A 25,281-nucleotide genomic window follows, 5' to 3' on the forward strand; every position below is an offset into this window, starting at 1 on the left:
GATTTTATTCCCCATGGTCCTGGTTTATCCATTTTAAAAATCTTTAACTTACAACAACAATAATAACAAAGTAAGGCATCGCACCAAACATAAGTGAAAATTGCACCAAACATAAGTGAAAATTACACGCACGGCCTAAAGAAGCGGGACATTTCAAAGTGGGTGGAGAGGATGAAAAAACAAATAAAACTTTAAATATCGTTTAAATTTGTAATTTGATCTTAGATCGAGTTAGCACATATTTTATTCCAAATAAGATAAATTGAAATTTTCATAAAAATCAGATATTTAATAGAATTCAAGGTCGTTGCAAAAATAACACTAGCAAGTTTTGCACGCTATTAGATGTAACATTTCCAACTTTTATTTTTTCGATGCACCCTAATGGACATCCTTTATAATATTATACATTTCAGCATTTTCCATAAAGATTAAAGTCCAGACAATGAACAACTATTTATTACCAATTCACCACTATTCCGTGCGTTCTTCCCTAATTCCGGCTGCGGTAAAAACCGCCTCCTCGACACAATTAGGGCAATATAATCGGATAGAAAACATAACACTGGTAAAGAGGAAGAGGAGAAATATAATTTATATCTGCCACACAGTCCGTTAAGTCGACGCAAACAATAATGAAGCAGTAAAGTGTGTTATTTAGTAAATGTAGCGGGTGTAATCAATCAGCATGTCAGCGGGGAGTGACGCCACGCCACGTCGCTCCACGCCGCGACGACCCGGAATCCAGTGGTGGCGAAAAACTATATTAATCTCCCAGTGATAATTTATTAAAAATTAAGAGCATTGTCCACGAATAAAAGTGTCATTACATCAGGGCTTTATAATATGGGATCATCAAAAGATAATAACACCGTTGTTCAGCGATTCATCAATACAGCGATGTCAGCTGCGACGTATGGATTTGTTATATCGACCAAAAAAGGCATTTGATAAAGTACAAGATAATACGCATATAATAAACTTTAAATAAGTGAGCGTGGGTGATACGAGATATAAGAATTATCCATAGTATGTACTATAACCAAACTGTCAACATCAAATATCAATACCAAAAGAGATATCCACTACCGTATGCAATTGGATTAAAGTAATGCTTGAAAACAGGCTGATTCTAACCGACCTGAAAGGAGTAGATATTTTATCCAAACCAGCTCAGGGGTGCCCACAGATGGGAGTGCTTTCTCCCCTCCTGTGGTCACTCCTGGTGGATGACTTCATTTCGATCCTTTGTTCACAGGGAGTAGACGTTCAGGTCTATGTAGATAACCTCGTAATTATGGTAAAAGAAATCCTCCAGCACACTCAAAAAAAATAAATATCCTTACCAGATGGTGCGACAGGGAAAAACTCTCTGTAAATCCTAGTAAAACAGTAGTAGTCAGTTTCACAAGAAGACGAAACCTAGATAACTAGGTCAAATATCTAGGATTGATTTTAATAATAATAACCAACAAAAAAAAACAAAAAGAAGCTGAATAAACTTAAACGGTAAGCATATTTAATAATAACAGGAGCAATGGCGCCTACCTCCACTGCCTCCATAGAGGTCATGCTTGACCTCCCTCCATTAAAAATTAATGAAGAAGGAGGTGACGGTAGGAGCATACAGCATACAGAACGCAGATAAGATGCAAGAAAGCAGTTCAAAAGGATACCAGAATCAAATCTGGAGAGATAATTAAAAATCGCCCTAGTTGAAAATGGTACCAAATGCAATTCAAACCAAATTTTATTTGGAAAAGCCGTTTTTCGTTCTCTTTCCAGGAAGAAACGAATAGAAGTCAAATCAAACGAATCTCATAATGACTACAAAACCGATGAAGCAGTTAGAGCTGGGGTATACGGAGAAAAACCAAGGCTAAACCATAAAGGCTAAACACCCATACCATCACATTTTTTCTTCAACCTAGGTAATCACTCTACTATATTCCAAGCTAAAATTTATGCTATAGAGATGTGTTTGAAGAGGAACTAAGAGGAAGCTACCCACAAGGAACTGCGGGAACAAATCTATAAAAATTCTAACTGATAGCTAAGCGGCATTACAGGAACTGGATTGACTGAAAGGAACTTTTTAATCGGATTGATTACAAGTGATGCGGTGTCTCCTAGACACCGGTGATGCTCATTATTTTTGCCTAACCGTCGGAGTTGCGATCTTCATCAGGTTCTTTTCATCATCAGCCTCTCTCGATCCACTGCTGGACATAGCACAATCGTCCAATGCGTGCTACCGGTGATGACCTATGGTGCCGAAACATTATCGCTCACAAAGGAAAACGCACAAAAACTAAGAGTAGCGCAAAAATAAATTGAACGATCAATAATAGGGGCCACTCTTCGAGACAGGATTAGAAACGAAGATTTACGAGCTAAGACCAAAGTCAGAGATGTCATTGAAAGAAGCTGTAACTTAAAATGAAAATGGGCTGGACACCTTGCCAGAATGAAAGACGGAAGATGGACTCGCCAACTAGTTGAATGGAGACTAAGAGCCGATAAACATAGCAGAGAAAGACCACCAACACGATCTCAAGACGACTTACGAAAGACAACAAAAAACTGGATACAGAAAGCACAAGATGGAACACTTTGGAGACAAACAGGGGAGGCCTATGTCCAGCAGGTTCTTTTACCATCTACTTTTCCTTCAACCACCAATCTTCCATGCCTCTCTTTGTCTGGCTATGTGTCCAAAATACCTCAATATATTTTGGTCGATGATTGTGGTAAGCCTAGTGTTAATGTGGAGTTTTGTTAATATTGGGATATTTGGGTGGATACGGGTATCCTGAAATACACAAATGCCACTATTCGTTGTGAATCGGACTTGTTGATGGTCCGGGTTTCGGCACCATAGGTAGCAATAGAAAAGATAAAGGCCCCCGTACGAGGCGCCGGATCTCTTCTCCGGTGGGATCCATTCCAATATATTTTTACGAGTCGTTCCTCTACCATTCGCCTTACATGCTCATACCATATTAATTACTGCTTTCTAAACCTTATATTTTGGCTTTACTCATGCTCTATACTCTATGGGGTGGCCAAACTGCGGCTCGCGAGCCACATGCGGCTCTTTGAAGGATTACTTGTGGCTCTCGATTGTACCCGAGTTATTTTTCAATTTTGTATTAGATATGATTTAAAAAAATTATTATCGTTCCATAACATGTTTTTCAAAATGTCTTTTAATTTACTGACAACAAGCATGAAAGACTTTGTAACAAATTCCATTTCCATCCAAGATAAGAATGATATGACACATCGAAAACTGCGCTAACGAACATTACATAAGAGTGGCGCAATGTAAAAGTCAGTAATCAACCGAATCCAGAGCGATTTTTGTATAACTCTGGCTACAGATGTAATTTGTAATTTGTATTAGGTACACATTTTGCATTTAAGTCATTTTACTCGACTTAGAAAAAAATTTTTACCATATTATATTAGAAAAATTTAACGAGTAGGTATATAAAAAAGCCGGAAGGAATATTGACCGAACTCCAAAATAGATTTGAAGACTTAAAATATGTTAAATCGTCTCTTCGTTTTTTTCCGAATTCATTTGAAATGAACATAGTTCATAAGGTGAATTTTTTTATTATTACCAATATATGACCCAAACAACATCTGGAGAATTAAAATTAATAGAGACGCCAGAAAATCAAGCTCGAAAATAAAACTATAAGTCGACGCCGAATACCGAATTTTGGAAATTTGTACCAGAATCCAAGAAGGTACCCTAAAAAAGAATGCTTGTCGAATTATTTCCATATTAGGAACAACGTACTTGTGTGGACCATTTTATTCCATTTTATAATTCGTGAAATCCTAACACCGATCAATATTACCTAACCAGCATCTAAAAGAATTACTGAGAAGTCACATATTAATCACCAAATTCTAAAGAATTATCAAAAGAAGGAAAACAAAAATGTAATTAAGTTTAAATATTTCGTAATTGTATTTCGGTTTTCAGTAAGTAAAAGTTCTGTTAAAAAAATTGTAAATACCTTCTATACATACATAGATACTTTTTGAATAAGTATTTTATTGCGGCTCGCGAAAAACTTCAACTTGTAAAAAGTGGCTCAGACTATTAAGAAGCTTGGCCACCCCTGCCGGATTTTAACGATGTCCATCAGTCAGGCAGTTGATCTGGCCACAGAGCTTTTTCCGTTTGGTGTGTTCTTTAATGCATACAGTACTTCTTTCTTTGTAATTTCTTCACTTGTTTCCATTTATTCTAACATACATCTTTCTATTTCCTCTTTGTACAGCTCTTCAATATGTAGATTTCTTCTTTCATCTTTAAACAGCTCTTCAATATATTTTTTCTATCGTTTTAGTTTTTCGTAGTCAGTCGGCATCATATTGTTCCCGTTTTTTTTTTCTAAAATAGTTGTGTAGTGGTTTCTTTTTTGCAATTCTGCTGTTTCTTTAATCGTTTTATGTAGGTTGAATAGATAATATTTGTTTTGAAGATCTTCGATCTCTTTCCATATTTCCTCAAATTAAATTTGATAAACAGTTTATCCTTAATAATTTTTATTTGTGACTGCATTTGTTCTTCGCTTGTCTTCGTTGATCTATCATGTCCAGTATCTCGTTGGTCATCGAATTATCTTTCTTTCTTATCGGTTCTTTGAACATCTCTTTGCATGTAACGAAGAGACAGTTTTTTAGTGTTTTCCATTGTGTGTTGGCCTTATAGATGTTTGTGTCTAATTTGTCAAGGTTTACAGATCTGGACATCGGAGGTAAACTACACGATGTCGACGTGGTGTTGTTTTGAATAAGTTCCTTTAATCCACTTATTTTATTAGTTGCATTATACAAATTGGTTATATTTTATCATTAAAATAAGGTCATATTATTGTCTTTCAACCAATTGTAGGATATATCAGATTTTTACTAACATCCTAAGTGCTCTAAACGTTGTTGCAAACACTCCGAGGTCCAGAGATATTTTCTGTTTGAGTTTCTTTTTACTCCGTCTTCCTTTAGTTTTCAAACTTCTAGTTTTGGGATTCTTTGGAGTTTTCTAATACGTTTAAGTTTAGGTGTGAGTTTAGCGATTAACGGGTTAGTTAGTTCGCTAAACCACCACAATACTTCAGGTCCACTTCAGGTTTAACTTATTTGTCAATAGATATAATTTATTACAAAACTATGTACTTATACCTACTGTGTTGATATAATTTCTTTCCTTTAACATCAAATAAAGCCACGTACAATAATTATAGAACAAAAAAGGATACCAAATAGAACACAAATAACTTAAAATAATCTGCTATAAAGACGACGCAATACTAATCTCTCAAATTGAAGATGATTTACAACGTATGCTGCACCAAATTTGATATAACCGCTAGAAAATTTAACATGTTAATTTCCCCCAAAAAAAAACTAAATCCATGGTTATAACAGCAAATCTATTAAGGTGTAAATTAGAGCTGGAGGGTCAAATAATAGAACAAGTCACGGAGTTTAAATATCTAGGCATCACACTATCTAGCTACGGAAAGTTGAAACAGAAGTGGAAGATTACTGAATAAAGCAAACAGAGCCGCAGGTTGCCTGAATGAAAAAATATGGAGAAATAAAAATATCGGAAAAGAAGTGAAAGGCAAAATTTACAGAACAGTCATCAGACGAAAATGACATACGCGACAGAAATACGACTAGATACAGAAAGGACAAAAATAATGCTAGAAACAACAGAGATGAAGATGAAAACACTTCGAAAAATCGATAGTAAGACACTATGGGATAGAGCAAGAAGTGCAGATATACGACGGTGATGCAAGGTAGATAGCATTAATAACGGTGAAAAACAGAAGAGTAGAATGGAACGACCACTTAAGCCGAATAAGAACAAATAGAGTAGTAAGTACTGCAAAAGATGGTTCCCCAATAGGAAGACGATCAGTGGGAAGACCACAAAAACGATGGAGTGACAACTTACTGGAGGCAAATTGAAAAACAGACAGTCATGTCTACACAAAAAGAAGAAGAAGACAATAATTATAAATATAGCTATCATTATTTTAAATTATTTATATCATTTTTGTTATCACAAAGCTTAGTGGTATTATCTTGTAGTAAGGTCGGCAACGCCACTGGCTAGAAACTGACTCGGGCGTCCCGACGGCCTGTCGTAAAATGAATAAGTGCACGTACCATACATCAATGTCACGCCGAATATAGATATAAAATAACGATGAATGAACAGCTCTGTTGAATGCAGATAAACTTTCCTATTACACACATGTCGAATAATTTATCATGTTGCTTGACGTTCGTTCTCCTATCCCGACATTAATGGCTTGGTGATAAAATATTGATTTCATAATTTCCACTAAATTATTGATCATTTGTGTTATGTCCCATACAATATTGTTAACAAACTGCCAGCATGCCGTCATAATGTCGGCCTTCTATTTGTAGCGATGTAGATACTAAAACAGTCAGAATATTAATATAGTAGTTCTATAATATCAATATTTATTGGATTGTGCTGTCATAGCCTATGTATTATAATATAATTATTATAATACATAAAAATATTATTTAGGAATTTAGGATTTTTACTTTACAAAAAGCCCATCCAGTGCCGGATTTACCACTAGGCCTACTAGACCACGGCCTAGGGCCGCAAAAGGGGGCCGCAGCATAGGCGCCCATACACACGGGCAGGGGGGGCCGTGGCCCCCTAGCTTTTCGGGAAAGAACAAAAATTAAATTTATATTACATAAACGTATTTTTGTCAAAAACTTATTGCATAATTTTGAGAGATAAATTGGAAACAACATATTTATTAATAAAAAAATTCACATATTGGGTAATTAATAGTTTAGCAGAAAATCTGTGTGTCTGCGACAGCAGACACACAGATTTTCTGTGTGTTCTTGGCGAGCATTCAAAATGGCGACTATACATATGTGTCTAATAGCACGATAAGTTTTTAAGGAGACGTCAGATTTCAATCCAATTTGGTATATAGATTCCTTTTTTGATGTACAAGATCGAGGTCTTAAACCGAAAGAATCGGTTTACCAGAAGTTGTGTTTTCCTGGTTTTTATATAAAAATATGTTGTTTTTTTTTTCAATTCTTTCACCCTGTATGTATTAATTTTTCAAAAAGTTAATACCGCCATTGAAAAAGCGTAAAAATATTTTTTAGGAAATATTTTAAATTTTTAGTTATGTTTTTTACCATTTAATAAAAACATAACGTATCTTCACATGTACCTATGTGCGGCAGATTCGTGCAAATATTATAAGAATTATTGTGCATTTAATGGTAGAAGCATAAGATTTGGACCACATATACTACACATATAAAGGTTCAAATTTAGATATGGGGCCATCTCAGTTTTTGTTTCTTTTACAAAAATGGCGGGCATTCAAAATGGCGACTATACATATGTGACTAATAGCACGATAACTTTTGAACGAGACGTCAGATTTCAACCAAATTTATTATGTACCTAGGTTCTGTTTTTGATGAATAAGGTCGAGGTCGGTCTTGAACCGGAAGAATCGGTTTACCGGAAGTTTTGTTTTTACTCTTTTTTTATGTAAAAATATGTTGTTTCTTTTTCAATTCTTTCACCCTGTATATATAAATTTTTCAAAAAGGTAATACCGCCATTGAAAAGAGGAAAAAAATGTTTTAGGACATATTTTCAACTTTTTAGTTATGTTAATTACCATTTAATAAATGCATAACGTATGTTCACATGCACCTATAGGCGGCAGAATCATTTTGAATGCCCGCCATTTTTGTAAAAGACAAAATATGAGATGGCCTCATATCTAAATTTGAATCTTTGTATGTGTAATATGTATGGTCCAAATTATATGCTTTTATATCTGCCGCACATAGGTACCTACATGTGAAGATATGTTATGCATTTATTAAATGGTAATTAATCTAACTAAAGGGTTCAAAATATTTCCCAAAAAATATTTTTACGCTCTTTTCAACGCCGGTATTACGTTTTTGAAAAATTAATATATACAGGGTGAAAGAATTGAAAAAATAAACAACATATTTTTACAAAAAAAATCAGGAAAAACACAACTTCTGGTAAACCGATTCTTCCGGTTCAAGAGCTTGACCTTATACATAAAAAAAGAACCTATATACCAATTTTTTTTGAAATCGGACTTTTCGTTCAAAAGTTATCGTGCTATTAGTCACATATGCCCGTATTTTGAATGCCCGCCTTTTTTGTAAAAGGCAAAATCTGAGATGGCCTCATATCTAAGTTTGAACCTTTGTATAGTCCGTCTAGAAAGTATCCAGAAAAAAGAAAGCAGAATTATAATTTTACGGTATTTATTTCTATCACTTGAAATATAAAATTTCAAAAAATAATTCATCTCATTTACTTATACGACCTCCATTTAAATCTAACCACTTACCTAAACGTCCAGGTACACCCGAAACTAGGTCAAGGCCATAATTTTCGGTAATGGTTTTCCAGGCCTGTAAAACTGACCGAATCAAACCTTCTTTATCTCGTTGCGCTGCTCGTTCCCCTTCAATCTTCATCAGTCCCTATATGATTTCAATGGGGCTGAGATCTGGAGATGCTGCTGGCCACGGAATTGTTGCCAATTCGTGTTCTTGTATCCAAGATTGAGTATAAGCAGAAGTATGGCATCTTGCATTATCTTGCTGAAAACGCCACCCCTCTGGATATAAAACATGTGCCTTTTCAAGAATAAAACCATTTAGGATGTCACAATATTTTGCACTATCAACAGTACCATTAACTATACAGAGAGGTGTAGCACCACGCTGAGATATTGCTCCCCAAACCATTATTTTAGTAGAAATTTGGAAATTTGAATGGCAACATTTCCTCTTGATAGGACTTTTACATGATTTGCACCAAGCTGGAAACAACTTTCATCAGATATAAAGACATTAAAATTATCTTCTCGAAAACGTTGACAAAAATCTATTCTTCCTTGCCTTTGCAGAGGTGTCATTGTAGGGATTTTTTTTGGATTCCTTGATATGAGACATAGACCAGTTTCGGGTAGACTAAAAGCAAGGCTACATATTATGTAGCCTTGCTTTTAGTCTACCTGAAACTGATCTATGTCTCATATCTATGCCATTTTTTATCCTCTTTATTGTCTCATACACTGCACTTTTTCCGAGTTCAGTCAATTGCACTAATTTTTTAACGTTTCGGACACCCTTTCTATACAAATATTCCACCACTTTTCTTTTTTCTACTTGCGACATTATTTCACAAATCTTAAGTCTGTTTACAAACAACAATATTTGACAGATGGTGTTGTCATGCGATTTTGTCCATAACCTACTATCATGGCACAACCTACTTGATGCATTACTTTTGTCTTAAAATGTTACAAAAAGGAAATCTATTAAAATTAGGAAAACTATAAAATTCCGGATACTTTCTAGACGGACTATATGTGTAGTATATGTGGTCCAAATTATATGCTTCTACCATGAAATGCACAATAATTCTTATAATATTTGCACGAATCTGCCGCACATAGGTACATGTGAAGATAAGTTATCCACGATCTTTTCAATGTAGGTATTACCTTTTTGAAAAATTAATATATACAGGGTAAAAGAATTTAAAAAAAACAACATATTTTTATATAAAAAATCAGGAAAAACTCAACTTTTGGTAAACCGATTCTTCCGGTTCAGGAGCTCGATCTTATACATCAAAAAAGAACCCATATATCAAATTTGGTAGAAGTCGGACCTTTCGTTTAAAAATTATCGTGCTATTAGTCACATATGTATAGTCGCCATTTTGAATGCCCGCCATTTTTGTAAAAGGTAAAATCTGAGATGGCCTCATATCTAATTTTAAACCTTTATATGTGTAGTGTACGTGGCCCAAATTATATGCTTCTACCATTAAATGCACAATTCTTATAATATTTGCACGAATCTGCCGCACTAGTATAGATGCCAAACTATACCAAATAACTGTTCTTATTTCTCTGATACTAATAACATTAATGATTTTACGTTTGTAAAAGTAAATCTTAATACAGTGAAACCCCGATAATAGTCGGCCTCCGATAACCCGGAAGTCCGGCTAACCCGGACCGATTTTCATCAGACAAAACAAACATTTTTTTACTTTGACTTTGAGTTTTTACCAAGAAATAAACGATACAGTATACAACTATACGTAATTTAGATTTACTGTGCATATGTATTTTATGTTTTTGCAATTATAATGTGTAGTTGTTTATTATTTATATGTATTATGTATATTATGTATTCATTCTTACCATATTCTCCGGCTAACCCGGATTTTCGATAACCGGGATCGGTCGCGGTCCCGATTAATCCGACTTATCGAGGTTCCACTGTATTTTAATTGATTTTTTCTACAACCGTGTTAAAAATGCAATTTTTAGCACCCCATACGAGCGTTAAAAATGCTACTTTAAGGCACTAGTGCTTTAAAAATTTTATGGCACTGCAGTTCGTATTCACCGTATAGGCAATTTTGATGTAATGTCAAAAAAATATAAAAATGGAATGTCAGTCAAGTTCAAGTAAAAGTTTTTGTAGATATTGTCCTGTAATTACGTTTGTAGAAAAAATATTGTATGATATACGTGTTAAAAAGTACATTTTTAAGGCACTCATGTGAATTGCAGAACTCGCTTCGCTCATTCTGCAAACATTCACATGCGTGCCTTAAACGTGTACTTTTAACACGTATAGTATTTTTACTACAAAAACGTTATTACGTAGGTCAACATTTTTGACGTAAGAGAACTGTCAAAACATTAAAATGTGACTTTTCGTTATTGCCGTGTTTATAATAAACATAGCAATAATGAAAAGTCACATTCTAATGTTTTGACAGTTCTCTTACGTCAAAATTTTGACCTACGTAATAACGTTTTTGTAGTAAAAATACTATATATCATAAATAACTATTACGTTTTAATTCTCTTTCTTTTCAATATTTAAAAGCATCTTTCCTGTATTAAATGATGATTCCTAGGTAATTGACAAAAATCAAGAAATTACTGCCAGAAATTTAATTTTCCTGTTTCAGGAAAAAACTAATTGGAGTAATTCATCTCTCCCCAGGGCCGTATCTCTCCTGTTCGCGATTTATTTTGTTTTGATAACTTGCAGTTCGTAAATTATCCCTAAATTATTTCGCATATTTTTCGCGTTCACTTCTTCGCGAGTAGCACTCCATTTGGAAGAGGGAACGAGGAGCGAAAGATCTCAAACACAAAAGGAAATGGGCTTTCAAGAGCATTAACGAGCGAAACTTCTGATGAAGCGACAAAGTGCTGATTTGTACTGAAAGACTAATGGCTCTTTGACTTACAAGTTTCCGCCCAAAAGATTCTACTACCCTACAGTCACAAATTTACAAACGATGTTGTTCGTTTTCAGAAATTCTTCTAGCAAAGAAACTAGGTTTTAATTATTTTTCTTGTGAAGATTTTGTTGTATCTTGAAGAATTCAATAAAAAAAATCTAAAATAATATGATTTTGTAATATATTTAAAAATTAAAAATTATATGAATTTAAACAAACAAAAGATAAATATTCAAATAAAAATGTATACCATTTTTATTCAGTTGCAATGCGAAGCCAAAACCGTCTTAATTTTTACTTAGATTAGAGAGTGCAGCCAGCACTCTTATCGACGATTTCACCTCTTGTTAGAGGCTCTTCAAAGAATGCATAGGCAAGCAGCCTATGCATTCTTTGAAGAGCCTCTAACAAGAGGTGAAATCGTCGATAAGAGTGCTGGCTGCACTCTCTAATCTAAGTAAAAATTAAGACGGTTTTGGCTTCACATTGCAACTGAATAAAAATGGTATACATTTTTATTTTATATTAGTATTACTCCTATAGAGTAAATAGGTCCATTTTCCGTTAGAACTTTACCAAGCTGCAGACGGGGGTTGTGAATTGCATAGTGTAGAATTCCTTCCCTTTTGTTTTCACTGCAGCATCCATCTGGCTTGCATATTGTAGAAGCCTTGGAGGTGTCACCAGGAAAATGAGCCAATAAGTTTTTCAATTAAAAATCTTTTAAAAATATTTTATTTTACAAATATTTTTATTAGGTTAAAAAACTTAGTCTTTTTTTTATAAATATTGAATTTGATAATTAAGAAATCCGTATAATTTTAGTTACAGACGCCAAATTACTAATTAGATTTTTATTATATCTCAGGGTTCTTATATTTGAGTTGAGAAGTACCTCTTAGGCCAGGGTAATAAGACAAAAATATACCCTGTTCGTGACACTTCAGGAGCCAGGGTAGGGGAGCAGGGGGCTAGTTGTAACAATTTTCATAAAATCAAATATATCTTGACAGCTATTTTCCCTAATTATCTATCACTAATTAAACACTAAACGTTAGTTTAACCCTTTCTAAATAAAATTGAACTCAAGAAATGTTAAAAAGACTGGTATTTTTTAAGCAACTAGCATTTTACCAAAAAAAGTGCATTGTTACAACTTACCCCGCGCTTGGGGCTAGTTGTAAGATCTATTGGGGCAGGTTGTAACATTACGAAAATTCGAATTTTTTGGAATATTTCGAAGAAAATACCAACGTTGGTCCTGTTGATAGATGTTGCTCGACTTAATAACGTGGCTTCCGGTGTTCTTAAATATAAATGTAGATTTCTACGCATACAATTTTGGACCAAATCTGGACCAACCGTATAATAATTTTGATACCGAAAAGAAAGAAGTTGCTTAGCACTGAGTTTCACAGCACAGTAATAAGGCAGTTTTCGCATCTTCATGGGAATTAGTCCAAAATATATTTCGGTGCACTTCAGAATATACGAAACCATTTTACTTTCTTCTTCGACTGTAAAAACTATCCCTGGTTTAGTACAGCCCATTTGTAGACTTTAAATAATTTTCTTTTTTTCTATATCGGTATCAAGATACATGACACAGTCCGTGCTGTTTTATTTGCTTGCTTTATGCTACATTGATTATCTAAAATTTCCGCTGAACCTAACTGGTAGACTTCACTTTCTGGCTTTGAGTTGCCCTTGGTTATGGTATATCGGTGCAGGGTCCACTTGTGAGCCCTTCAGACACTAGACCTCCTAAGTTGCCTTGAATTGCCCTTTTCGATTTTCTTTTATGTTGTCTCATTCTGGACACTAACCTATTACTAAACTAAATAATACGTTTTTATATTATAGATCATAAATTTAGTAAGAGTTAGCGCAAATTGTAACATGTTACAACAAACCCCAACGTTTTTTTACAAAATGCCCCGCAGCACACTTTTATATATTTATTAAAGTAACTGTAAAAATATCTTGCTAATCGTAAAATCGTTAAGCAACATAAAAGTATAACTAAATTTAGAAAATAACTGAACACCGAAAGTTTCATTTCCGTTTAAAACAATAGCGATAACCAAAATTTTATGAGAGTCAAATTTTAAATTACCTCTTCCAAATGAAGCACGTGCACAAAACTACTGCTTGCAACTATCGGAGGATACTGGCTAGACGGTGTCATTTTCAGGGCGATAAGAGAATAAGATTGAGTCAGCTAAATTAGTTAAAAACGGTCAAATAACCTATGAAAAAGCCGTGTTACTACTTACCCCTGTTACAAAAAGCCCCTTGTTCCCCTACTGAAGCGTTTTTTCGATAGGTAATACCTATAGAAACAAATCGTAACTATTTCCTGCGTAGGATCTGGCGGCCATTTTTATTTATAAACAATTAACTGTCAAAAAAATGGCATTTTCCCCTTTTTTTCAAATCAACGGAAAACAGTGAAACTTATGATTTTTTAGTACAAATATCTTCGAGATTATGAAAAAAGCTTTAAAATAAAGTATTACAAAGTTTGATATACTCATTTATTTATTGTTAATATAATTGCGAAAAAAGGTCGGAATTGCAGAACAAATTATTTTCGCAATGACTGTTGCAAAAATTAGTGTACAGCTTTGAAATTGTTGTCAAATAAGGGTTCTTTGGTGCTTAATATGTTATAAAAATCTCAAAGTGATTCATTCAATTGTTTAAATTTTATTCACATTGTTTATCCCAGAGAGATTTTTTTTTGCAATAACGTAAGTCAGAAAAAAATTAACTTAGAACCATTCCACAGATGTCAAATGAAAGAGCATGAGCTACATTTTCAACATGTTTAAAAAAGTGAATAAAAAATGCATTTATTAGTAATAAATAATTATGCAAAAGTATCGTCAATTTTTCTTTATAAACTTTTTGAATAACTTTTTCCAAAAAAATAACTTTTTTACCCTGTTTTAAGTGCACAACTACCAAGTAATGTTATCTATATCATAATTGATAAAAAATTGTAATAAATATGTATAATTTCTTATATAACAAAATAAAAAGTTTATAAGGACAGATTTACTATACTTTTGCATAATTATTAAATGCATTGTTTATTTATTTTTTTTTAAACCAAGTTGAAAATATAGCTCATGCTATTTCATTTGACACCTGTGGAATGATTCTATCGTCATTTTCTTCTGACTTATGTTATTGCAAAAAAAATTCTCTCTGGGATAAACAATTTGAATAAAATTTAAACAATTAAATGAATCACTTTGAGATTTTTATCACATATTTAGCACCAAAGAACCCTTATTTGGCAAAAATTTCAAAGCTGTACACTAATTTTTACAACAGTTATTGCGAAAATAATTTTTTTTGCAATTCCGACTTTTTTCGCAATTATATTAACAATAAATGAGTATATCAAACTTTGTAATACGTAATTTTAAAGCTTTTTCCATAATCTCGAAGATATTTGTACTAAAAGAACCATAAGCTTCCCTGTTTTCCATTGATTTGAAAAAAAAAATTAAAAATGCCATTTTTTGACACTTAATTGTTTATAAATAAAAATGGCCGCCAGATCCTACGCAGGAAATAGTTACAATTTGCTCTTATAGGTATTACCTGTCGAAAAAACGCTTCAGTACCCTGGCTGTTCAAGTGTAATGGAAAAACTTTATTACCCTGGACTATCTGTCTCTGTCTAGTGTTCAATAACAACAGGAGTAGAAGAAAATAAATAAAATTAAAATTTGTTAATAAAATCCCCAAATAAAACAAAAAGTATGGTAATCTCTAAAGATCCAATAAGGTGTAAGCTGGAAGTGAACAGCAAAATATTCCAGTAAGCAAGAAGTATCGGCTACCTGGAGGTACTAATGCACAGTTATGGAGATACAGAAGCGGAAGTTGCCCAACAAATAAACAAAGCCAACATAATAGCAGGATGTCTTAAACACACTATCTGGCGCAACACACATCTACGGATAGAAACAATGGCCAAGATTTATGGGACAGTAGTTAGGCCAATTATGACTTACACTGCAGAGGCAAGACCTGACACCACAAGGACAAGACTGATGGAAACGTGTTAAATGAAAATAGTCCGAAATATCACAGGAAAATCCGTAGCACAGACCTCAGGCAAAGCTGTAATATAGAAAACATAAATTACTGGACACTGAAAAGAAAAAAAAATAATGGTATAGCCATATAAGCAGAATGGGAGAAGGAAGACTGGTAAAGACAGCACGAGACAGATCAACAAACGGCCGAAGGAGTATAGGAAGGCCAAGGAAGAGATGGAGTGACAACCTGGATATCTGATAAGGAGGCATCCGAAGATGGAACAGGTGCGAGCCTCTTAAGGAAACAGGGAGAAGAAGAAGAAAAAAATTTGTTAAATACAATATATTATGTATTGATAAAATACGTATCCAGTTCATTATGGAGATGGAGAGTGATTCATCCATGTTCATTCATGTTCTCGTACGTAAGTCCTGGATGTGGATGGAAAACTTTGTGTTCTTCCTTTTAGTCTTTTGTTGGCATTTTTGATGCTGGATGGTTCTTATCATAATATAATATGGGGTTCTTAACATTATATAATTAACTGGCATTCTGTTTGCTCTACATATTAGAAAGAATTCTGTTACTATACTTATTTTTATACCTCTGTCTGCGCATATTTTTACCTATGACTTTGTTCGCATTTTCTAACTTCACGTTTTTTGACGGAAACTGAATCTTTTCATCTTTTCATCTTTTTTAAGCTGATTATCTTTGTAAGGTAAACCTTATAAAGAAAATTACAACTCTTGAATTTTCTCTATGGATGTATGCTCAATTGAATAATTTTAGATGCTGATGATATGTATGGATTCATAGGCTCATTCATAGGCTTCAATAAAGGATGAAGTAGCAGGTATCCTTTTTTAATTCTTCACAAGTTAACCGATCTTAGTCAGGGCCCCGTAAGAGCTACTGGCACCTGTGTGTAAAAAAGGATTTTGACTCTTAAGGTATTTTGGTTCATGCTTATTTATTTATTTTTTTGACGGTAGGTAGGTAGGTAGGTAGGTAGGTAGGTAGGTAGGTAGGTAGGTAGGTAGGTAGGTAGGTAGGTAGGTGCTTGAAATAAAACAAAAAACTTAGAATTCCTTAGATGACCTTAGAAGTCATAATAAGTTTTAATGAGTTTTCCCTGAAAAGTCTCCATTTTTTATTGTTTCATGTTGAAATATTCGATTTTAAATATGACGAATAAGGACGTATTTTTCATGAGCTCCAATTTTGTTTTTACTAAGTTTATAGACTTCGTGAGTAGACCATTTTTTTCGTTTTTTTATAAGCTACATTTTTGATAAGAATATTTTTTCGATAAATTACTTAGTTTTTAAGTCATTTCCTAAAAACCGCCAAAAACGTTTTCTTTTTTTTTAAAGAACATTTTCACTCGCAGATAACTCGAAAAGTATTGATTTAGTTAAAAAACTCTATAGAACGAAAGTTACTTAGAATTAGTCAGTTTGTCCATTTCCGAATTAACTTTAAACCTATATCTTTTCACCCCCGAGAAGGGGTAACTTTCAAAAGCAACCAACGGCACAAGACCAACTTTGAGGTGGAGGGTAAGTAGAACCTAATTACAAATTTTAATGCAACTCGGTGGTGACCTTGAAAATTACACGGTATCGCGTATTTCACGTTCATGTACTGGGCTATAGGGAGCGTTCAAGTATTACGTAACGCAGTTTGGGGGGAGGGGGGTCTTGTAAAACGTTACGGCGCGTAACATTCTTTTTTAACTTAAATGAAAAAAACTACGGAATTTTTTTTATGTTTTACATAGACCCCTGAATTGTATTATGTTGCTCCCTCACGCTCCGCTCATGTTCCGACAACAGGACAATAGTACCTATTCAAGTGAAAAAATCTTAATTGTAACACAGATGAAGCACAGTAACATGTGTTTGCAATAATTAGATAAACCTCTCTCCACAACAAAAGATTAAAAGATACAGATGTTATTTAAGAGGTTGCAGAGGGAACTACATGTTCATAAATCATGTATGTTTTCTGAAACCGTTTTCTGCAGTAGGTATTCATTAATGTTTTAAATACGCAAATTTTCAAATTATTTAAAAATGTCTTTAAATAAAAACCATTAAATACAAAACCCACTATATTGATACTTAGTTTAGAAAATTGATAGATATTTAAAAAAAATAATACCCTTATTTAAAGTGTGATTCCTGAATTATTAATTTCAAAATTTTACGTGATTAATATCTTGACGAAAATTATACATAATTTCAAAATTTCACCTTGCATTATTCATAATAGATCCTACGCCCTACATAATACACATTTTTGAGATGAGGTTGTTAAGCAGCTTTTAAAAACAAAAATATACAGGGGTTTAATTGAAATTAAAGATAATGTACTATGCTAGACTTGAGTGAATCACCCTGTATATCCAAATTTATGTTTAGATAGTCCATAGTTGAATTTAAAAGTTGACGTAACCTAGCGTTTTTATAATTTTCTAAAATAATGACACATGACAACAATTTTATTCCATAAGTGGTTTCCATACATTATAATTTTAATCCTCCCAGTCCTCCCAGTATTATTCATAAAGACCATGAAATCAGATTGTTAAGCAGCTTTTAAAAATATAAAAATATACAGGGTGTTAAAAAATAAAGCTTATGGACTACGGTAGGCTTGCATGAATGACCCTGTACATTTAAATTTATGTTTAAAAAGCACACATTTTTACATATGAAAATCTACGGGTCTCAGCGTTTTTTAAAATTGATTAAAACAAGGACAGAAATCCTTAAGACTTATTCCATTAGTGCCTTCTTATATATACAGGGTGTTTCAGAAAAAGGTAACACGATCTCTAAGATAGGTGAAAAACTGAAAAATAATTGGGGCTTGATTAGTATAAAATTTTTTTAAAGGCATGCGTTCTCACGATACAGGGGCGTTGAAGAACAAAAAGTTTTACACATTTTTTTCACTATTTTTCCAAAACTACTAGCAACATCGTATATTATTTGTTATACAAAAATTTTTACTAAGCAAAATAAAATACTGAAATAATAAATATGTTATTTTATTTTAAGTTTTTATTAAAAAAGATAAAATAGAAGAATGCATGAGAAGAACAATAAAGGATGAAGCCAAAAATGTATGTAAGGATAGGGCCAAGCAGGGAAAATGTAAATGTAAATGTAAAATTAGTAATAAAATATTATTATTCTAAGTTTTGGACATATTTCATGTCATGGGACATGAAATTACGATTGGCAGGGATAACCAGACACATGAACTAAAAAGAAGAATCGTTTTTGGGTGGGCAGCATTTGGAAAACTGAGAAAAACTTTTAAAAGTGAGTTGCCTAAAGAGAAAGGTATTTGATCAGTGCGTCCTCCCAGTCTTGACGTACGGATCAGAAACACTTACCTTACCTAAAGCCTCGGCTACCAAACTAAGAGTAACGCAGAGAAGAATGAAGCTGTCAATGTTAGGAATAACTCTGCGAGACAAAATCAAAAACGAAGATATTAGGAGAAGAACAAAGGTGACTGACGCCATCAAAGGGATAGCCAGGTTGAAGTGGAGATGGGCAGGACACATAGCCAGAATGACAGATGGGCGATGGACAAAAAGGTTATTGAAATTAAGGCCAAGAGAAGACAAGAGAAGCGTCGGTTGACCGCCTACAAGATGGACAGACGACGTAAGAAAGCTAAATAAAAACTGGATGAGAGCGGCGCAGGATAGACGTGGTTGGAAACGAGGGGAGGAGGCCTATGTTCAGCAGTGGACTTTTGTGGCTGGATGATAATTGTAAGTTTTTATTATTACCTCAAATGCGATTAGAATAATAACAAACTTCTTTTACTGGGCTTGCGGTACTTTTGGCAACCTAGTTTTCCATTTAGGTTCAAATAGTCACTTGGGTGTTACGTAACGTTTAGGTAGGGGGAGGGTCTACATAAAAACGTTACGGTGCGTTACATGTGGGAGGGGGTGGGTCAAAAAACTTTAAAAATTGCGTTACGTAATACTTGAACGCTCCCATAGGTACAATTCTTCTTTTGGTGCCTATTCGTTTCGAATATTGGCGATCATTCTGACTATAATTATTTTATTACTGATGCTTTAAATAGATTAGTTGTTGTTGTGGAGAACCATTTCCTCAGGCTCTTTAACCATGATATTCTTCTTCTCCCAATTCCTCGCTTTCCGAATACTTTTCCTTGAAGTACTACCTTCAGTAATCTGTATTTAGTGCCGTTTCTCATTATGTGTCCGAGATATTCTAATTTTCTCCTTTTAATGGTATACATCACCTCTCTTTCGTTCTCCATTGTTGGTAATACGGTCCCGTTGGTTATCTTGTCCGTCCATGATATCCTTAGGATTCGCCTGTATAGCCACATCTCGAAGGCTTCAAGTTTTTTCTCCATCGCTTCAGTAAGTGTCCAGGATTCAACTCCGTAGTATAATATTGAGAAGATATAACATCGTAGGAACCTTACTTTTATCTCCAGATTAAGGTTGTGGCTTTTAAAGAGTATAGCCATGTTATTGAATGCACTCCTAGCCTTCTCTATTATACATTTTATTTCTTGTAAGTGATCCCATTGTTCGTTTACTATTATTCGAAGATAGGTATACTGTTTTACTCGGTCCACTGGTGTATTTTTGATAAGCAGTTGGGCGTCTCTATTTTTTTTTTTTTTTTTGGCTGATGACCATAAATTTAGTTTTGGATATATTTACTTGTAGTCCAAATCTTTCATTTACTTCATTTCATAGGCACAATAGAAAGATAAAAAATAGCTATTGTAGTAGCGATATTTTTCGATATTTTGCTGTTGCAAATTCATTAATTACATCGCTAAAATTTATACCATCAAGAATTTCTTGTTGAATTGCTGATATTGCTAGCCCAGGCAATCTTTCTTGAAGCATTGTCCTTAAATGACTTTTAATGATTTGTAACTTTGAAAAAGATCGCTCGCTAAAACCTACAGATACAGGCAATGTCAAAAGAATTTTTAGTGAAATGCTTACGTTTGGAAAGGTGGAGATTAAATTGTTTTCAAATATATATTGTAAAATATTTAAGGGGTCAGTCTCATCAGGTACTGAAAATAATTTTAACGCTTTAATGTCATTAAACAAATCATCAGTGCCGTTTTATCCATTGGTCGCTTAGGGCGGGCGCCCAGGGGCCCGGGCCCCGGGGGGGCCCGTAGGGACCCTTCCTTTTATTAATAACAAATTAAAGTCCACTAAATAATCGAGGACCATATGTTTTAAATAGAGAAAAAGACTACGAAATACTTGCGATTTCGATATGGTCTGATTTTAAGACTGATAAATAAGAACTGTGACAACTTTTAAACCAAAGAGCGATTCCTTAGAAAATTGAAAAACAATGTATGAAGCTGGAGACAAAGCTTATTATAGAAGATTAAATGAAAGCAACTCTTATAGAGTAAAACCCAATGGAGGCGAAGAGAAGTATTAAAGCTGTTTATTGTTACCCGTGTAAATTAATTTCAATTGAAAAAAAAATAGTTTAACTTATTTTGGATATATTTTACCCACTAGAAATATTTGAATAGTTTACTCAAATCTCACGAAGTAAGTAAATTTCATCTGAACTATATGGTTACATTAATAACAAGATCATCAGTTGGAGTTAGATGGATCATCAATTAAATTGGAGTTATAGACTCTGGCTTGAAAAAGCAAGTAGAACGCGAAGCTGGCTATTGGGTAAAGGTCCTATGACCTAAGAAGAGTTATTGTCACCATTAAATTACTGGCTTCTCAAGGACTAGCTTTGCGTTGATGCAAAGAGAATTTAACGAGTCGTCATAAGGGAAATTACTTAAGTTGTCTTGTATACTTTGCTTCTGACAATTTACAGCGGAATGCGAATAAAGAAAAAGGTTCAGTTAGTTCACTGACCAAACTTGCAATGAATTCCTGGAAGCGATGAAAACAAAACATGTAGAAACTTTTGACGCTGTAAATGCTTTACTTAAAAACTACGGATCCATCAAACATATTTTTTCAGTTAAGCAATAATAGAGATAAAAAATCAGTAATTAGAAGTGAAGCCAAGGCACTGGTAATAAAATGGATAAGGTAATAAAATGAATACCTTTGAGATAAGTTAACTTGTATTTTAAAACAAGTGAATGCAACAAGCAAAACCCATTGACATAAAATATGTCATTGGCAAAACCTTAGAAACTGTGGACTTGGACGTGTCAATTGGGGTAGAATTAATGACACTTGAGCTTTGTTGGAGTCGTAAGAAATAAATTAAGCGAAATTGAACTAGAAGCCAAAAATATTTTTTTGTGAAGGCAATAATCGCAAACATATTCTATATTCTATAGAATTGGCCTTCAAAAAAACAAAGAAAAAAACATTTTTCGATGAAGCAGTTGAAAGTGAAACAAAGAAAATTTGCATAATGAAATTATTCATTATAGTATAACGCTATGCCAAAATTTCAATAAACATTTGAAAATTTGGTGTCATCCAGGATGTAAAGGCAACTTTTGCCAATTTTTAACTTTACTGCAAGTTTATTTGACGATACCAATTTCTAATGCGTCAGGCGAGCGGTCTTTTTTGGCTTTAACATGAATACATACATTGAATACATATATTGAAGGTCAAAGGATCAAGAAAACCTAGACTCATTATCACTATCGTATTGTAAAAAATAAAGGAGTGGAGCAACTGAATTTTGATAGTATTAGTATGGCAGTTTGCTAATGCCTAGCCAAGAAAAAAAGTGAGCTAATTTTTGTCTTATATATTTTTTAGATTATATTTTTTTGTTTGTCATGTGTTTCTGTTTTTTTATATTTTTAAATGTATTTTTTCGAATATTTTTTACGTTTGCTATTTTTCTCGTTTGTTTTAAAAATCTTTTTTTTTAATTTTCAAAATGTATGGGTTATACAATAAACGTTTATATTTAATGCATGTGTATTTTTGTTAAAAAAATTGACAACGAATATCAATGAAGGGGGCCCCTAAATCTCTAGTGCCCAGGGCCCGAAGTTAGGTTAAACCGGCACTGCAAATCATTGGTGTCTATACCTATCCCTATTATCCTGATCTGTCAGCCGATCTTCAAGAACAAAACAACGTTTTAAAAGATCGCTGTCACTTAATTTAAATATGTTTCTTGTGTATTTACATATACCTAATCCAATTTAATTTCTCAACTTTTATTTTAAAATAAATTTTTGTTTTTTTACAATTTTTTTTTTCAATTGTTGACCCTGGGTCTTGGCGCCCTAAAGAATAGCGTCCGTGTGCATTGCACACTTTGCACATATGGTAGCGTGGGCCCTTATCTTAGTAACTACATATTGTATATTGTACATAGTAGTGAATATCCTAGTGAATTGGCAACGCCGTGGAAAATATTGTGACCAGGTGGCTTTAGAGTTTTGTGTTTCCGCCCTCACGTACCGCGCTAATTCAATTGCTCGGCAGGCCACTTGATTAAACGTAACGCGTTGGAAATCGCCTGTGCCTCGGTACGAAAATGCCAGACTGCTCCGCCCATATTTCTTTGATTCTTTTAATAAAGGCTTCCAGATTAATGAGGCAGAGACTCGAACAGCAGACCCTGAGTTCTATGCCGTCTCTATTGATCATAGTCAAATTCTTAATTATCTCACAGACGCCTTTGAATCTGAATGTACTTGTGCACGTTTCGAAAGCTTGTGTCGGTATTGGAAGATATTATATGATAATATTTCAACACAGATTTAAATAACTTTAAATAATTGCTTGGTATAATTTATCTTTATTAAAATTAGATCATTACCAAAATTGTGTTTTCTTTTTTGCTTTATGATTTTTTAAAGTTTTTCTGATATTTCGATAAACAGATTTTATAAAATCTAATCAGCCCTCGATATCGATATTTTAAAACTATTAATTATTTTATATATTATTTGTTGGATCTATAATTTCAGTTCTAATTCTTCTTAGACTTTTTCAGACCTGCCGTAAACAAAGCCAGAATAGCCATGTGTCAGCAGGGGCGTAACAGAGGGCCCCGCAGCATGAAGCTTGCGGGGGGCCCCAATCGCTTAAGGGCCCCATCTTGTCATCTGATATTATGTAAAAATCTGTTATTGTTATATTATTTTTACGTTGTCTGTTTAAATTTAAAAACGTAAAAATTTCTAACTAGACGTATTTGCCAAGTGAATCATCTCATAATATCTAGAAACTTAATCCCTTCCGGCCTACCGAAATTTTATGGCAGCGAGAATAAACTAATAATGCTTTGTACGTGACTATTGAAAGATATTATAATTGCAATTTGCAGAATTTAAGAACAATATTTTTAAATCTAAAAATGGGTTTTCTTTCTCTCTGTTCTTTACCTACTTTTAGTAGGTATTTCGATACAATATTATCGCCAGTAATTTCATATTGGTTGTTTGCATTGAATGTTATTTATGTTTCTGTTGTTTTACGGTTATAGTTGCATCAGTTTGGTACGCATTTATTTAACAATTATTGACGACTTTTCTTGTGTAATCATTGGACAATCTCTCAACAGATAAACGATAAACGGTAAGATAAGGAAATTATAACACTTACGCTTTACGGAAGTCAATGTAGAAAAACTTGCATTGTTTCGGTTTCGGAAAAAATCAAACAAGCTTATATTTTTCTAAAACATTTTTTGTTAGTTTATATACCTTATCTTAAAGTGAAAAGTTCTACTCACAGATGCCTCTAATTGTTTATTAATTCTTTAAACAATAAAACTGTTTTATATTAAATAATTTTAAAAGATATCGGTGAATTCATCATTTTACTTTGTTCAAAAATGTTTCTATTTGCTTTTTGATTATGCTGAATTCGAATATGTCATTAAATCAGGGCCATAAATACGATGTTGGGGGCCCCGGGGCAAACGTAATATCGGGGCCCCCTACCGGGGGGTCTGGGGTTAATCACCCAGCAGAAGGAGTCTGGGAAAATTGATATTTAACCACTTGGAAACGCATTTTAATGTACTCCATGACTGAAGTTTCCTGTACCTACGTACATATTGCTATTTTAGTTGACCAACACAAAAAAAATTTGAAATCACATTATTTTAAGCTAAATATTTTGCAAATATTTATCATCAATATAGTAACATCTTTTCTGTTTTCATAAAAAATATACTACATATGATGTTACTTACATTCTTCGGCTATAATGTAGGTTTTTAATCGCGTTATATTGCCTATAGGCAGTATAACGCGATTACAACCGCGGGGCCCCGGTTGCCCCAATGGTAGTTACGGCCCTGTCAGATATTGCAATTTGAAAATTAAAAATAAATTTTTTTGAGCACTTATACAGTATGTCTACGTGGCTTCGAACCATATGGGAAACATTTTTATTATCAATTTTACGAAAAAAGTTATTCTTCATGAAATGCTCTGAATGGTCTTAAATCTGAGATACAAAATAAGCCAGATAAACCATCAGATAAAGTCTTTTTATATTTAACAATATACAATTTTAATTTTAATATGTAATTACATCCTTGTAAATAAAAAATCATTTTTCCAAATATTTCTCAAAATACCGATAACCAACATCATTTTATTACAATTATAATAACTACTTTATTATTAATTTTTTAATTTTACGAAAAAATTCTTTATAAAATTCTTATCAGATTCTTTATAAAAAGCTCTGCATTATCTCAAAACGAAGATTCAATCGTAATATATCACATTTTACCAACTTTATACGAGGTATGTCGAAAAATATGAATTTCTCTCTAAGAGTTAAGTACCTTTATAGTTCACAATAT

The sequence above is a fragment of the Diabrotica virgifera genome, chromosome 5 (assembly GCF_917563875.1).
Source record: "Diabrotica virgifera virgifera chromosome 5, PGI_DIABVI_V3a".
NCBI classification, from domain to species: domain Eukaryota; kingdom Metazoa; phylum Arthropoda; class Insecta; order Coleoptera; family Chrysomelidae; genus Diabrotica; species Diabrotica virgifera.